General features: G+C 43.2%; 1 protein-coding gene across 8 annotated transcripts in view; it reads right to left on the reverse strand.

Annotated features, from left to right (window-relative positions):
* Positions 1 to 18138, reverse strand: part of LOC119177204 (dipeptidyl peptidase 4) — a 522011-nt gene that overhangs the window by 233823 nt on the left and 270050 nt on the right. The gene's annotated exons all lie outside the window — the stretch shown is intronic.

The raw sequence follows: 18138 nt of genomic DNA on the forward strand, positions 1-18138 counted from the left end.
GAAGCCGGCGCTAAACCAAAATATTGCAAACATGAAAAAAAAATCCGCTGTTCACCTCTATATGCACTGCAGTTGCAAAATGACGATGTGAAATAGGGATGTAATTTGTTCTTCCAAATTAAAAATATCAGCGGAACAGACATCAAAATGAAGAGGGTAGACAACGACAGGAGTATATTCAAATATATTATAGTATATTCATACTATATTAGCGATGCCGCTTTACGAAGCGACTCTGTTCAAAATGTTCGAATTTGCTGCCAGGCCTTCAGGTGTATCGCATTCCCGAAATTCTTCAGACCACGTCTACATAAACACCACTTGCCCTCCATGTCGTTCACTCGGCACGAAATGAGCACGACTTGGCTATCTCCTGCTGATAACGTTCACATAAACCGGAGCAGCATTTTTACGCCATGCCACGTCGAAAAAGAGCTTCATTCGGGCTGGCAAATGTGCGCGGCGGATGCATGCCCGCCGGGGTGGCACACAAACAGCGCCGAATTCTTGCATTCACGAACGCAGTACATAAGAAAGAAAGAGATAAATTATCTGAGGAAGGCAGGGAGGTTAATCAGAAGATAAATATAATTACTATCAGTATAGGCCATAGCGGAAACGTATGAACATCAGCACTGAAGGAACACGGCATAGAAGAAAAGAGAGAGAGAAATAGATTAAAAGGAAACGCAGCGAAGTTAACCAGGTACGAGTGCTATCGCCAAGTACGACAGAACGATCGTTATATTTCGAAAACAGACGCGTGAGCCAGCAACCGAGCACGCCGCAGGGGAGCACGATCATTATGATTATGATAAATTGTATACACAGGTGAAGATGATGAAATACACAGTCAGCGCTCACACTATCCTCCCCCCTTCCCTTCACGAAAGCGGTCAGCAAGACGTCCGTTCAGTAAGGGTACGAGCGCCGGAAATCGGGCTGCAGGCGAGACACATGGGCGACGTTTGCACGGACCACACGATATCCACACATTCTTGTTCAGTGATGTTGTAATTTCGTTCCGCAGGAGAGAGAGTACGGCTCGCATAAGTCACAACTTGCTCTTGCAAATCCTGGTCACGCTGCAACAGAACAGCGCCAATTTCAGGCCCACTTGCCTCAGTGTGTAAGAGAGTAGAAGGGGCTGTGGGATCAAAATGGCGAAGAACTGGCCCTGACGTGAGGCCACACTTCAGAGTCTGGAAAGCAGCTTCTCAGTCGTCTGTCCAAACAAATGATGCACTTGTGGCCAGGAGTTGATGAAGAAGAGCTGAGATAGTGGAGAAATCACGGACGAACCAGCGAAAGTAAGATGCTAAGCCAAGAAAGCTTTGAAGTTCTTTTAGTGTGGTGGGTTTAGAAACACAGCGGCCACCTTGTCGGGATCAGGTTCAATGCCAAGCTTGCGGACAACATGACCTAACACTTTGATGCTGCGGCTCGCAAACCGACAGCTCTTGGTATTTAGCAGGATACCGTTTTTGGATAGACATGTGAGTACGTCGTCTAGGCGTTCTAGGTGTTGCGAGAAGCTGGATGAAAAAATCACGATGGCGTTCAGGTGACAAAGACAAGTCTTTCATTTTAGGCCCAGCAGTATGGAATCGATCATTCGCTCAAATGTGGCTGGGCATTGCAGAGCACAAAATGCATCACATTGAATTCGAAGAGGCCATCAGGAGTAGGAAACGCTGTCTTCTTTTTATCGCACTCATTTATCGGGATCTGTCAATAGCCAGATCGTAGGTCGAGGCTTGAAAAGTGTTCTGCACCCTGTAAGGTGTCAAGGGCATCGTCAATCCGAAGCATTGGATATACATCCTACCGGAAAATTTTGTTTAGAGCCCTGTAAGCAACGCGAAAGCGCACTGATCCGTCCTTTTTTTTAACTAGCACAACACGACAAGACTACAGCTTTCTGAAGGCCTAATAACGTTGCGTGAGAGCATGTCATTGACTTTTTTCTTGATACTTGATAGCCTTGCGTTCTTACGACTGCACACGGTAAGGGCAACGAGGAATTATACGAGACCTGCCTGTGTCGATGCGATGAGAAGCCGCCATAGTTTGACCCAAGTCATCCGAGCAAACGTCAAAACGAGTTTGGTGTTTCGTCAAAATGGCAGTTCTTCATGACTTTGGGTTGGAGTCAGATCTGGACTAAAAGTGACTTTGAGTGCATTAGATGAGCCTCCTGAGGGCGTACACTTGTGACTGACTAGAAAAACGTTACAGTGACGACTCATATAAGTGCTGTGTAGATAAGGCTGGCAACAGTGGACACTCCTGGCAGTAGTTGTGGCTTTGTTGTGCTGTGGGCAGTGCGACTGGCATGACCACCTTTTTGCTTCTGCCTAAACAACAGGCAATGGCAATTCCTTGGAAATTGCAGCACTGATCAGGGATAACCACTACGTCACCGTCGGTAGTACGGCTTGACTTAATTGTGAAAAGACGCTCTTGGGCTCGATGCAGTACGAAGTCTGCAGCTGCGCAAGGTGAGGCGACGATAAATCGTAAACACTAGAATGCTCAGTGCCCGTAATCAAAACAATTGGTGGAGCACACGAAATGACAGCGGAAGCAGCCGACAGGAAGTCCCAGCCCAATATAATCGAAGGAGCACACGAAGACGGCTTAGCAAGTTGTATATGGTGGCGAATTCCATAGATCAGAACACGAACAGTGCACTGTACAATAGGGTAAATTGGATTGTAATTAGCCCCACATAACACCGGACCAACATACGAAGTTTGCACTTTTCGTAGACGGTGATATAGTTATTGGATAATGACCGAAATGACGGCTCCAGTGTTCACAAGGGCATCAAGCGAAATACCTTATACACAAACAGTCAGCAAGTGTGGAGGGCGCGCTGGAGGAATTCTGACATTTCGACCACGAGCAGTTTCTCCACCAGAAACTGCAGCTTCTAGTTTTCTGGGTGGCTGTCGAAGGGAATCGGGTGAGAATCTAAAGGCGAAGAACTATGGCAGGAGGGCGACGGTGAACGACGGCGGGGCTAGCGGGGAGAACGAGGGTTACCAAGACAAAGCATGTGAAGGCGAGTGTCGTGACGAGGGAATGTAGGGTCCTGGAACGTATGGGCTGGACCTCACAGCATGGTCACTTGCGTACGAAAAATAACCTCATCGTTCACTTTGCTGACGCCGGCGGCAAAAGCGGCAGATATGCCCTCACATGTCACAGTAGTATACCAGACGTAGGGCACCAGGCAAGAAAGTGTGGTTGTGTTGATGCCTCGGCTACCATTGCGGCCACATGGTCGTATACAACGTCCACAGGCAAGGTGGGGTTGGTACTGGAAGTCGTGAGACGACTTCAGCATAAGAAGGTGCATGTAAGGCCGCACGAGACGGGCCACGTGCGACGCTCGTCATCGACGCAAATTCATCCTTGATAATTTTCAGCAGGTTAGGAGGTAGAGAGCGGAAAGATGAAGTATAACTGTGCTGGCAGTAACAAGGCTGTGAAGTTCCTTTCTAACTATGGTGCGAATGAGAGCACGCAGTTCGTGCTTGTTAGAAAGTCGAGTGTCACAAGAGCCATGTGGAGGTGCATTAAATAGTGTGAGTTCAACCGCTGGCAGGTGGTAATAATGTTCTGAACTGAAGCCAGGCTCTGCATGACAAGAACATTGAAGGCGACGGAGTTGATGCTTTTCAGTACGTGACGAATACGATCGGCCTAAGGCATGTCACTATATAGGCACGGCAGCAGATAGCCGAAACGTCTTCAAGGTAGGATGTATACGATTCGTCGGGCCTCTGGATGCGGGTGGCGAGCTTCTGCTTCGCTACCTCAGAGCATCCTGCAGACGTGCCGAATATCTGACGCAGCTGCACCGTGAACGCTGACGAATCAGCAAAGTCACATTTGGGGTTACAGTACCACGTCTTAGCGACATCGTTGAGGTAAAATAGAACATAGCTCAGCTTGTGCGTCTCATCCCAGGAATCGCAAGCACTGGTGCTGTAGTAACTGTCCATAGATTTTTCTACGTCCTCACCACGAAAGCCAGAAGGCACTGTATGGTTTAACTGCGAGGTACTGAAGGTATAGTGAGGCTCAGCAGGCTGAGCGGGTGCAATAAAGGCGGCAGGGCATGCATCGTTTTGCGCCATCACTGTTGCTGGCAAGCACAGCCGTCGACCAAACCGGAGCTCGAGGGGTGACAAGTTGAGCATGAAGACGTGGGAGTCAAAGCACGCTCCACCCCTTAGATGACGTCAGGTACGACGAAACCATCGTTGTAACACACACGCGGCAAGAGAGCACGATGATGATGATCACAAGCATTTGTATGCGCAGGTTAAGATGATGAGTATTTTTTTGCCTTGCACACTTGCTACTTTGTTCTGGAGACATGGAAACAAACCCGGGACCAGATAAGCTTGACCAACTCCTCACAGCAGTAAAGGAATTAATGGCTTCAAGTGAAAAATTTCACAAAGATATGACAGCGAAAGTAAAAGACATTCAATTGAGTGTCACTGAGATAAAACGGCGTCTCTCCGAACTTGAAGAAAAGCTGGATACCATGGCAGACCTTCGTAGATCAATTGACGATATGGGACTACTACTAAAGGATTCTCAAGATAAGTTACAGAGTATAGAATCGAAACAAACAGAGCAGTGTAACATGGCTGCTGATGAACTTAACAACTGAATGCGCCACAATAATTTGATTTTCAAAGGTATTCCCGAGGCCTCTTCGGAAACATGGAAAGACACTGAAGTGCTCGTCAAAGAAATTGTAATCGAGAATTTGGGCTTACCAGCAGGAGAAATTGAGCGTGCCCACAGGTTGGGTGAACGAAAAGAGGACCGCGTTCGTCCTATCATGGTAAGGTTCTTGAAATTTAAAGATAAGACCAACATCCTCACAAACGCTTTCAAGCTTAAACATCTAGAGCAGCGTGTATAGATCGAGGAAGATTTTTCGCCCAGGGTACAGCAAATCAGAAAGAAACTCAGGGATTTCGCACGAGAAAATAAGAAATCTCAAGACAGGTATAAACTGCTATTCAATAAGCTTGTTCTAAACAAAACCATGTACTGCGTTGATTCATCGAGCAATCAGGTTCGTGCTCTACCAAAGTCTGATAGACGTGATACAACGCACTGACTTAGACTACAAAGCTCGGGTAGACCTTTATCAATCTTAGTATCGAGCTTCAGGAGTCTATTCCACAAGCAGGACCATCTATGTGCTTTCCTCGAGATGTGTTCTGCTGATATCGTTCTAGGAACGGAAAAATGGTTGTCTGGTAATGTGTCAGATAGTGAGCTGTCTATGTCTAAAAACTTCACAATATTTAGGAAAGATAGATCGGCCTCACGTGGTGGTGGGGTATTAATCGCTATACGGAAAAATATGGACGCGCGTGTCATTGTAACTGACACGTGCCTCGAAATTCTGTGGGTTGCACTCCGCCCCTTTGCAGCTGTAACTTGGGCTATTGGAGTCTGCTACCGTGCGCCAGATTCAATAGACGACTTCCCAGAGTGCCCAAACGAGTCCCTTAATACAAAAGAACCAATTCCCACTGTCACCAATTGTATTAGCTGGTGATTTTAATTATCCTAATATTGACTGGAAGGCATGCGTGGCTCTCGGTGGCACAAGAAAACGTGAGTGTCAGGATTTGCTTGATGTACTTTCTTTGTTTAGCTTAAGTCAAATGGTTTGCGTACCCACACGCGGCGAATCGATTTTAGATCTCGTGCTCATTACTGATCCAAGCAAGACGTGTGTTAATGTGTTAGAAGGCGTCAGCGATCACAAAATCTTGCATTGTGAATTTGAAACATTCCGAGAAAAAACACGTGATAGAAAGAAAACTATCTTCGACTACGCACGAGCAAATATTGACGCGATATCATGCCAACTCTCTTCTTTTTCTATTGATTTTTTAAACACGATTGGTGGCCGCGATGCAAACAAAAACTGGACACTTATCCGGGACGAACTTATCTCATTAAGAGGAAAATACCATCCAAAAGTCACCATAGCCGCATCTACACAAAGCACATGGTTCACGACTCACGTAAAACACTGTATTCAAAAAAACGATTTTACTCACGAGCGAAATTGACAGCATCTGAGGACGACTGGAAGCGTTATCGTGAACACGCGCAGATATGTAAAACGAAAATCGAAACAGCAAAAGACAAATTTTATAACTATGATATTTCAAATATGTTAAAAAGCAACAGTAAAAAATTTTGGAAGGTTGTGAGTCCATGTTACGATTCCAAGGCCATAATATCAATAGCGAAAGACGGAAAACTCCTTTCTATGGCAGACGCCGCGACAGGATTTGGTAACTTCTTTAGCTCTGTGTTTACGAATGAAAGTCCAATGCCACCTAACCTACCTGCTATTCCTTTAACTTCCTGCATGCAAGATGTCCTAATCACTCTGCGAGGCATCGCAGCAGCCATTGATCGCCTTTCTGCAAATTCTGCACCAGGTACTGACGAGATATGCCCGAAAATGCTTAAGATGGTAAAGCTAGAATTATGTCCTTTGTTGAGTGCCGTTTTCCAACAGTCCCTCGATACAGGCTGTGTACCCGATGACTTGAAGCTAGCCCGCGTAATACCTATATGTAAATCTGGAGACCGTTTTAGCCCAACTAACTACAGGCCAATCTCCCTAACTAATATTGGCAGCAAACTGCTTGAACACATCATTTCATCGGCAGTCATGAATTACTTAGCGGAAAACAATTTCTTTTTTGACAACCAACAAGGCTTCCTGCGTGGTCGATCTTGCGAGACACAATTATTTGAGTTAATTACAGACATTCATATTGCTTTGCATGACCGATGCCAGATCTATGCTGTTTTTGTAGAGTTATAAAAAGCATTCGATAAAGTCTCTCACGCCAGACTAATGAAAAAGCTTACCATTCTGAACTTAAACACCCACGTTTTTAATTGAATATCGGAATTCCTAACTAACCGATACCAATCCGTTGTAGTCAACGACAAACACTCCCCTTTAGCACACGTCAAATCGGGAGTGCCTCAAGGATCTGTACTGGGGTTGATTCTGTTTCTAATTTACATTAATGATATAGCTACTTCTATGACTTCCACGGTAAGGTTGTTCGCCGATGACTGCGTGATATATAGAAAGGTGGTTAGCTGTGAAGATGCTTATAATTTGCAGAACAATCTTAACATATTAGGTAAGTGGTGCCAAGACTGGCAGATGGAAGTCAACGTGAGCAAAACAAAGGTCCTTTCATTTACTACAAAACAGACACCAATCACTAATCACTACACATTGAATGAGAAACAAGTTGAAAATGTTCTCAATTTTAAGTATTTGGGAGTTCACTTAACGAGTGGCCTATCATGGAACTTGCACATTGACACTGTCACTAGCAACGCTTATAAGACACTGGGATTCATCAGACGTAACTTATATTTCGCCAATTCTGATACCAAACTTTTAACTTACAATACACTAGTCCACTCTAAGCTTGACTATGCTTCCCAAATATGAAACCCTCACCAGGTTTACCTCATAAATAAAATAAAGTCTCTTCAAAACAAAAGTGCCCGGTTCATAACAAAGATATACTCTCGAACTTCTAGCATAAATGAGATTAAAAAGTCTCTAAACTTGCCGTCTCTACAATCACGCAGACTGTTCTCCCTTCTGTCTCTTTTTCACAATCTCTACCATAACCATTCACAACTGTCTGCACTTATTAAACCTGCTCATAGAATATTTGCTCGTCTGGACCACAAATTCAAATTATAACCTTTATTTGCCCGAACAAACCTGTTTTTACATTCACCATTACTTCTTGCTGTTAATCACTGGAATCAACTTCCCAACGATATTGTCTGTATAAAAAACCACGAAGAATTCACTCACAAATTAAAGCTTCATCTTGGTGTTTGAATGACCTAATACAACCGACCCAGATGTACATGTGCTTTTGTAACGGCTATTTAGCACGCTGTATAACTCGCTTATTTGACTATGATCAGCATTGTTTAGCATATAAATGTTCAGCCTCGCTTGTTCTTTTGATACGCCTTCCTTTTTAGTGTACTTTTGTATTCATAATTGATTTTCTGCGATTTTGTACATTATTTATACGTTGTTATTTACTTTTTCATACATTTTATTACTTTATTGTTCCTGTTAGTTTCTATATATGTATACTATTACCCCCCCCCCCCCAACTATGTAATGCCCTCGGGCCTTTAGGGTACATGAATGAATAAATAAAAAAATACTACACTGTGAGCACGCACACACAATCAATATATATATATATATATATATATATATATATATATATATATATATATATATATATATATATATATATATATATATATATATATATATATATATATATATATATATATATATATATATATATATATATATAGAATGGTACGGTCTCGAATTTGCCTAGACTTGAAGAAGGAACGACAGAAACTGATACACAAGAAGTAAATCAATGGACTAGCACTGAGAGGGAAAGTACAGGAATTCAGAGTCTCACTTCAGAACAGGTACTCGGCTTTTATTGAGGTTACCAACCTTAGCGTCAGTACAAAGAATGATCATCTGACGAGTATAATTACGGAGTGTGCAGTGGAAGTTGGAGGCAGGATAGTTAGACAGGACACTGGTAAGCTTTCCCAGGAAACAAAGAATCTCATTTAGAAGCATCAAAGCATGAAAGTCTCAAGTACAACAGACAAAATAGAACTGTCAGAGCTTTCGAAGTTGATTAATAAGCGTAAGGTATCCGATGTAAGAAAGGATAACATGGAGAGAATTGAACACGCTCTGAAAAACGGAGGAAGCGTCAAAGCAGTGAAGAGGAAGCTTGAGGTAGGACAAAGTCGGATGTATGCACTAAGGGACAAAGAAGGCAAAATAACTACCAATATGGATAGGATAGTTAAAAAAGCGGAGGAGTTTTACAGAGATATGTACAGTAGCCGGGACAACCACGAACTTAATACTATAAAATCTAGCAGTAACCCAGATGACACCCCACCAGTAATGATAGAATAAGTCAGAAAAGCCTTGGAGAGCATGCAAAAAGGCAAAGCTGCTGGTGAGGATCAGGTAACATCATATCTGCTGAAAGATGGAGGACAGATTGTGTTAGAAAAACTAGCCACCCTGTTTACGAGGTGTCTCCAGACGGGAAGAGTACCAGAGTCTTGCAAGAACGCTAACATCATCTTAATACATAAGAAAAGAGATGACAAGGACTTGAAGAATTACAGTCCGATCAGCTTGCTCTCTGTAGTATACAAGCTATTTACAAAGGTAATTGCTAACAGAGTTAAGAAAACATTAAAATTCAATCAACCAAAGGAACAAGCAGGATTTCGAACAGGCTATTGAACAATCGATCACATTCATACTATCCATCAGGTAATAGAAAAATGCTCAGAATATAACCAACCACTATACATAGCCTTCATAGATTACGAGAAGGCGTTTGATTCAGTAGAAATATCACCAATCATGCAGACACTGCGGAATCAGGGCGTCGATGAAGCATACATAAACATCTTGGAAAAATTCTACAGGGGATCAACTGCTACCATATTGCTTCCTAAAGAAAGCAACAGAATACTAATCAAGAAGGGTGTAAGGCAGGGGGACACAACCCCCCCAATGCTATTTACCGCGTGCTTACACGAGGTTTTCAGAGGCCTAGAATTGGAACAGTTAGGGATAAGAATTAATGGAGAGTACATTAGTAACCTGTGCTTTGCCGATGACACTGCATTGGTGAGTAACTCAGGGTACGAAATGCAACTCATGATTACGGGGTTAGAGAAGGAGAGCAGAAAGGTGGGTAATAAAATTAATCTGCAGAAAACGAAAGTAATGTACAACAGCCTTAGAAGAGAGCAGTGCTTTGAGATAAGTAATAGTCCACTTCAAGTTGTAAAAGGTCATGTCTACTTAGGGCAGGTAATAACCGCGGAGCCGAACCACGAGATTAAAGTAACTAGAAGGATAAAAATGGGGTGGAGCACATTTGGCAAACACTCTCAAATTAAGACAGGTAGATTGCCACTATCCCTCAAGAGAAAGGTATATAACAGCTGTATCTTGCCGGTATTTAGCTATATACGAAGCAGAAACATGGAGACTTACAAAAAGGGTTCATCTTAAATCGAGGACGACGCAGCGAGCAATGGTAAACAAAAATGGTAGGTCTAACCTTAAGAGACAAGAATAGAGCAGAGTGGATTCGGGAACAAACGGGAGTAAAGGACATAGTAGTTGAAATCAAGAAGAGGAAATGGACATGGGCCGGGCATGTAGCGCGTAGACAGCATAACCGCTGGTCGTTAAGGGTAACTAACTGGATTCCCAGAGAAGGCAAGAAAGTTAAGGGGAGACAGAAGGTTAGGTGGGCAGATGAGATTAAGTAGCAAAAGGATCAAAATGTGGGCCAGTTGGTAATTCATTTTCTTCGTTCAGCGAACTGGGAGCGCAGAGAAAACACAAAGGACGAAGCGAGGAACCACACAACACGAGCGCTCAACTAACAACTGATTTATTTTCCACATCGGAAGGACATATATAAACACAAAATGCGCATGTCAAAAAAAGATTATGACGAAATCAAGGGCAGCATGCGAAGCGTGTAATCAAGGCACATGTCTAAGGGTTATCTAGGTAGCTGAATTCACAGTCAAGTAGTGAGAGGGAAGGATGACTTATACATTGGTCCGTATTCCTGGAAATGTGATAGGCTTCAGAAATTTCGCGCGTAGTTTGATGAGGATGCCGGAACAGAACAATTGTATTCTCAAACAGAGGTTGGCACTTGCACGAAACGCAATGTGACGCTAAATGGGAGTAAGGTGTACTTTTCAACGAGCTTCTGTGTTCCCTGAGACGCACGTTCACATTGGCCAGACCGGCCGATGTGTGAACGTGCGTCTCAGGGAACACAGAAGCTCGTTGAAAAGTACACCTTACTCCCATTTAGCGTCACATTGCGTTTCGTGCAAGTGCCAACCTCTGTTTGAGAATACAATTGTTCTGTTCCAGCATCCTCATCAAACTACGCGCGAAATTTCTGAAGCCTATCACATTTCCAGGAATACGGACCAATGTATAAGTCATCCTTCCCTCTCACTACTTGACTGTGAATTCAGCTACCTAGATAACCCTTAGACATGTGCCTTGATTACACGCTTCGCATGCTGCCCTTGATTTCGTCATAATCTTTTTTTGACATGCGCATTTTGTGTTTATATATGTCCTTCCGATGTGGAAAATAAATCAGTTGTTAGTTGAGCGCTCGTGTTGTGTGGTTCCTCGCTTCGTCCTTTGTGTTTTCTCTGCGCTCCCAGTTTGCTGAACGAAGAAAAAGGAGATTAAGTAGTTTGCTGGTATAAATTGGCAGCAGCAAGCACAGGACTGAGTTAACTGGCGGAACAAGGGAGAGGCCTTTGTCCTGCAGTGGACATCTATATATATATAGATCTCTCTCTCTCTCTCTCTCTCTCTCTCTCTCTATATATATATATATATATATATATATATATATATATATATATATATATATATATATATATAGAGAGAGAGAGAGAGAGAGAGAGAGAGAGAGAGAGAAACCACGCACACATATGCACACCCACGCAGGACGTTCGAAACAGAGCCACTTGATCTGATGGACAAATTGAGGAGCAGGAAGCGCAGTAGCACTTGCACTGCCTTCTGTGACGTCATGTCTTGTCAATGCGAAGGGTTCTTTTTTGCGAAACAATTCATCCATACAGTTTATCAAATGCGTCGTAAACCAACCGCCTCTGCGAGCAGTACTGTGGGCAGTCGCACACATTTTTTGTATTGTTTCCGAACATCTCGTTGTCATTTTTGAGTCTCATAGCTGCCGGCGCGCGCTATCGTTCATAAATATATATCTCGAGAGCTAAATGACTAATTATTACGCTATCTTTTACTTCTAGTATTTGGAATGCCCGCGAAGTGTAGCACTATGCCAACTCGTACGTTGAACATGCATGAGTGACTGGTCAGGTCCCCGAAAGTTATTGCGGCAGTCACCTTGTACGGGACATTACTGAGGGGTATGGACAAACCCCATGAGCCACGAGAGTAATTCAAAAACCTGGATCAATTCAGATCTCGCGAGAGAATAAGAGAGAGCAGGTCTTACAATTATTTTCACCGATACGGTCATTCTACGCTCTTCAACTTCCGCAGCGGGCGGACTGGCACACTGTTGTGTTCGTGATGCAATGTTACCACAACGTACGCTTGTGTTAATTTACTTTTTCAAGTCCATAAAGTTGCACCGTATCACTCGATCGTTTTGAACGGATTCCATAAAAGGTGTTCCAGATTATTCTTCGTGTCGCTTTTCAAATACATAGCCGTCATGTCGAAGTTACAGGGCTGTGTGAACAGACACGCTGGTGCGCGTTTCTTCTGCTAAAGCTCACTATTAATGAAGGTATGTGGTTCGGATAGCTTCAAAGATGTCCGCATCGGCAAGAACGAGTACGCAAGCCCACGACGACAGGGAAGCGCTCTTACTGAGACTGTTACAACAGTATAGCGGTGATAAAGCCCTGCAAAATATTTATCTGTTTGTTTATGCGTCTTTACGCATGCGTTCACTAGAAAACCTACACATACCCTCCTTTTGAGTGTATACAGAGTCCAAAAATAAAGAACCCTAATGTGTACAGGCTGCAGGCGCAGCAGGGTGAACGTAGCGAGAACGTGACAGCCTGTATATTTTCCACCCGAACAGGATGGTTCACGTGTTTACGCGCGAGGCGACAATCTAGAAAGGGAACGAGCAAGCGGCACGGAACACGCACTCGCGCATACGGATGCTGCAGCTATTGAAATCGAACGGAAGCAGCAACGTTGGTACGAGGGCCCCACTCAGTGCCCCAGGCACACACGTGAATAGTGGATTATTTTATTCAAAAAAAAAAAAGGACAACGCGTTTCCTCCTCTCTGAGAACGCGTTACGCGGCAAGTGCGCGGACAACAGCCGACGAATGTCGCATCCGCCAACACGGCGTGAGCTAAACAAGGGATTACAAAAGTGGAGGCACACCGTACCGACCCGCGCTATCGGCGAGAGAGCTCCTTTGTAGTCTTACAAAATCGGCCTGCACCGCGTGTCATTTCCGCCAGTCTATGACAGCCCCCCCCCCCCCAAAAAAAAACAAAAAAAAACGTTTAGCTATGTTCCCATTGAGCCGAAGCAATGAAAAGGGGTTGTTTTAAAAAAATTATCCAGCCGAAGTAAATTCGTAACTAGCGCGTTAGTACTCTTCTTTCGCCGTTGTCGGTGTACACGTTATACAGTCATGAAGTTCCCTAAGAGTCTATAGCTGCTCGAGTAAACTTTTAAACATTTTCCTTTCGAGTATCGTGCTTCAAATGGCTTGCCAGCTCCTTTCTTTGTTAAATGCGAGCTGGGCTATCAGAGCTGCAGTTTCAAACTCAGTAATGCACATGTAATGCATAACCATGGATGTTGACGCGCAGCAAGTCGGTGGTAAGAGGTCGCATGCTGTGAGGCTGAGATGCGGGGCTGCGTTGGCTTCTTTCGCGCCTGTTTTGCTTTTGAATATTGAATTTCTTTTAGGCAGGAGGTGTTGCGGTAGAGTGTTTTTCCACTAGAACGTTTCTTGGCATCAATCTAGATATCTAGTTGTTCTATGACGAAAGAACTCAACTTGTGGCTGAAACAGAGGCGAGTGAAACAGCTGGGGTTATTGATTACCAACCGAGTGTGTAGGATACGTGTTCAATGTATTGAGCATTGTTATTTTACGTGCATTCCTTTTACCGCGCATGCGAACTTTCAATGCCACAAGTGTGTGATTTATTGTTTCGCATTCTTCATATAAAATTTCTTTCAACGTTAAACTTCATGTGTCGTCAGAAAACGAGCAGATCATCCATAGTTCTCAATTATTCAACATACTTTAAGCCTCGTTAGGGATGTCAATGCTGAATAATCAAAAAATTTTACAATTATATGAAACACAAATACTTGTAGGAAATTACATCCGAATATGGAACCTAATATCGAATATTTGCGATAGAAAGACGAGAAAAATTGAAACTGAAATTTTTAATAAAGTCGCGAATTTGTAAGAGAAAGGTCGGGGGCTAAAGATTGAAGAAGGAATAGCAAAACTCGATTACAAACGCGGTGCTGACCGTGCAAGCCAGCCACCCGACCTGCCCTCAAAATAGGGAAACGAATAAAATGGGCCAAGTTTTGCGAGCAGAAACACGTGCATCCATCATACTGCCGCATCCCATACATAGAGCTTTGGGCGAGATTGTGTTTACGCTAAACTGACATGACAAAAGCGACATTTGTTGAAAGCTTGTCTTGGCAATACACTAAATGCAACCCGTAAATTCTAAGAATGACCATCACCATGCGAACAAAAAAAAAAGAAATCATGTACAATAAACTATAAACTAGAAAACGTAATTGTTGACATGTTTTAGTCTACTCGTAATCGTTGACACACGAAGTGTGTTCCATTCATATACGAGTCTTTCTCCGTGTACGGGGCCAAAACTATTGTTCTTTAAGTATAGTTCGAAAGAAACGAATATTCGACGACTTTACATAGTGACTTTTGTAAACAAATATGCGGCCCGAATAATAAGGGCTATTGGGCTCTCAATATTGAGTAGTGGCGCACATCAAGTGCACATTATTTTATTCGCTTCTGAACTAACTCCTCTCACCGAATAAAGTTCCTCCACGTTACTGAACGCAAACAACCAGACGTTTCTAAAGAACCTGCTATTATTAAATGCCCTCCAAAGCGATTACGTACCTACTAATATAAGGTAATGATGTTCGTCCCGCAGTAAAAGATCCATCATGGAAATAACAATACTGCCTAAACAAAGTGCTTTTCAATCAATTCCATGGTGACACAATGTGAAAGCTGCCCGTCCGAACGTCCCTCTGTTACGAAAGAAGATCATCGCAGTAAAGATATCAAAACGTTTCTTGACAGACCTGGATTTTGGACCCAGGTCTCGACGTAACCGAGTGTCTTATCCACTAGGTGACACACCCACGCTTGCTGAACCCATCTGAACCACACGACTGTCCGGGCCTTTTATTGCGAATGTGCACATGAATATCCGTGTATTCCATAAAGAAGAGCACATGCCAAGCCCAAATGTCCGTTTTGTTATACATGAATTGGCTGTACCGGTAGGTGGTACAAAACAAATGTAAACGTCAGAGGCTTTTTTCAAGTGTGCCGTGGTAGTGGAATAAAAGCTCAATCCAGGGTTACGCGCGAGGCTCCCCGACGCACTGTGCTCGGAGGCGCCTTTTCAACTGCCATGGCAGTTGTCACGTGATTATAGAGGGCAGTGGCGAGCTTTGGGCTGGGCGGAGCTTGCGCGCCGTGACGTTCCTACAAGCGCGTCATTATATCGACGGCGCCCACCAATCTTCAGAAACATAAAATATGTTTGTATAAATAAGACGAAAGACGCCGCACCGATTCCGCACGATGGAAGCGTTTCAGGCAACACCGTAACGATGTGGTTTACTGAATTAAAATTGTACGCTTACGCATCACGTATACAACTACGCAAGAAGTGTCTGTGTGGATGTTTTATTAGTCAACTGTTTTTTTTTATTTTACATAATTGCAGAGCTGCGCATCTGTGGACATCACAGTGCTCGCATGCGATTTGCGAAGTGGCTTATTTTTCTGCGATAACATTTTCTTGTTGTAATTCGGAAAGTCGAGACGAAACGATATTGTCACTCATCATGCTTCACAGCCACGATGGACATCAAAATGTGCGCCAAAACCACCGATACAACTGCAAACAAAATTGCACTGATTATTTTTAGTTGGAAACAAACACGTGAGAATGAAACCCTCGATATGGCGCGAATAACGGACTATTTTCTTGGAGCACAGTGACTATTGCCCGAAAACATATTGACCGCTAGCAAATAGGGACGGAAGGAAGACGACAACACAACGCGACAAAACAATGCATCGTCCCCCTTACGTTTCTGTTTGCTAGCGCTCAATATGGTTTCGGCATCCGCTTACCAACACGCCCGAAAAATCGCTCTAATGCTCGCACTTGTTAAAATTTTCGCTGCAGTCAATTTGAAGGTGTTTAATTAGCCAGCTATACTCTGCTTTGTTACAAGTACTGTGGAGAAGGCGTAATATGAAAAGATCCTCGATAAAAATATGCTACACGCATAAGCTACTCCACAGAGCGTGCGAACTGTGATAGACTGCTTCTCTAAGCAAGCATGGTCGTGAAAGATTTACATTCTTTCCCTTTGTTTCTGGAGTAATGGTTAACATTTATTACAGTTATTTACCTCTTCAACTTCCCAAAACAACCACTCCTACTATTCATTAGATCAAATTGGATAGTATTAATGATAATTGTGTAGTACCGCAAAAGTATGTCCCAAAATTTTTTCGTTTTAGCAAGGGCGTCACTTTTGAAGGCTGTGGCACAAAAATCTAATCTTCCAGATGTGCTTGTACTACATTAAAATTTCTAAGAATGCCAATAGGCATGAGCATCCCAACCCTTGAGGTGTCAATGTGAATAGACACGCATAAATTTGAACTGACGTACTGAACATAAAGAAATGCAAGCAAGCTTGCGGTAAGAATCAAATCGATATATATATATATATATATATATATATATATATATATATATATATATATATATATATATATATATATATATATATATATATATATATATATAATCTTTTCTTAAAAGGAAGAGGTTAGGTGAAATTTGGTGAAACCATGCTTCTGTCAATTCTGTGAAGTGAGAAATGCAGTCTCTCTCCTGGCTATCGCTGACACACGTATTTTCCGCCCTTTAAGAATCATGTTTAGCAGTAAGGATTCCGTACTCCGCAAGTTCCTTTTGCTTCTTTACAAGGTTACGTGATCTGCACTGAGGAGACTCGAGAGCACCACCAGCTGCTTCTGCGTTGATGGGGCACTGCTGTAGCAGCAGGCCGCACATTTCCTCGCATAACCACCGGCTCACTCACGCACATGTTATGTTGATTTTTCTTTCACTATTTCTCTTATAGTGTTATTTTTCACGGGAATGACTTCGAACTTGCAGCTAGACAATTGAAATCAGAACTGAAACAATGTGCAGGCGTAAACACTCCTTCACGGCTCTTTTCAGGAGTCAAGTTACATATGTATACTCCACAGACGCATGATTTCATTAATATGTGGTGTTTAACGACCCGAAACCACCATATTATTATGAGGAACGGTTTAGTGGAGGACTCCGGAAATTTCGATCACCTGGGGTTCTTTAACGTGCACCAAATCTGAGCACAAGCGCCTACAGCATTTTCGCCTCCATCGAAAATGCAGTCACCGCAGCTGGGATTCGGCCCCGTGACCTGCGGATCAGCAGCTGACTATCTTAGCCACTAGATCACCGCAGCGGGGCTACTCACAGACGCAGCCAATGGCACTTGATGACGTTTAAAAATTTGCTTTAAGTGTCGGGTTGGCCTGGCTGCCTTTCCTCTACTCGCTTTGTTTCTCTTTTTTGCTTACGATGCGATACATTCAAGAGGCAGTATCGATTGTTCAAACGATTCCAGAAAGCAATTTCTCATTTAAAGACGTTATTATAAGGCTTAATATTATTGTCTTCCCTCGTAGTTTCTCCCCATTATTTAGTAACTGCATCCAGAGTGTTTTATGTACTTACAGCACCTCGTGCAAAAGGAGTCCGGTTCATCGATTTCGTTACAATCGCCAATGAAGGCCTCTGCATGTAGTAACGCTAAAAAGGCAAGGACAATGAAATTCCACGATTTGCTTTGTTTTTTAAGGTAACAATAGAGAGACGAACTATATTAGCGAGTTGCTCAGATGCGCAAGAATGAGCCATGCGTCATCATCTTCGGAGCTGCCATCGGTCTTTCCGTTTGCAGCCCACCGTGACATGATTCCCGCAGGCGAAAGCACCGATACTATTTATAGAGCTGAACAACATCGTTTCAAGCTACGCGAGCCATATC

This window comes from Rhipicephalus microplus, chromosome X (genome assembly GCF_043290135.1).
Source record: "Rhipicephalus microplus isolate Deutch F79 chromosome X, USDA_Rmic, whole genome shotgun sequence".
Lineage (NCBI taxonomy): Eukaryota > Metazoa > Arthropoda > Arachnida > Ixodida > Ixodidae > Rhipicephalus > Rhipicephalus microplus.